Here is a 443-nt window from a genome sequence, read left to right as displayed (position 1 = left end):
CTGCTGGGGAAACCCGGAATTTCCCAGCGTCTATTCAGAATGGCAAGTTCTTGCTGTGTGAAATATGGGCAGGGTTAATGGTGCGGAAGAATTCGGCTCTATTCTTCTTAATGCCAGTGTGGACCTGTGGACCCAGCAGAAGTGGGGGTCGCACAGCACTGTTCCAGCCCCTGGCTCCTCTCCTGCTGGGCCTGTGCGCTTCCCTGGGACCTTAAACGGTTCCTTGGGTTTGGGCAAGCTCAGGGCCCGGCCGGGTGGACTGGATGCAGGGCGCACCTCCGGAGTGACGGGACCGCGCAGAGCCGCGGGGCTGCGGGAGCCAGTGGGGCAGGAGCGCCCGCGGAGGGCGAGCCAAGGCGCGCAGCCCACCGGGCAGGCCAGGCCGGGTGTCTCCCAGGCGCGGGAGCCGCGGGCGGGGGCTCGCCCTCCGCGAAGGTGCGAGG

This window comes from Rhinopithecus bieti, unplaced genomic scaffold (assembly GCF_001698545.2).
Source record: "Rhinopithecus bieti isolate Rb0 unplaced genomic scaffold, ASM169854v2 scaffold_4654, whole genome shotgun sequence".
Classification (NCBI taxonomy): domain Eukaryota; kingdom Metazoa; phylum Chordata; class Mammalia; order Primates; family Cercopithecidae; genus Rhinopithecus; species Rhinopithecus bieti.
Note: the sequence above shows the minus strand (reverse complement) of the source record.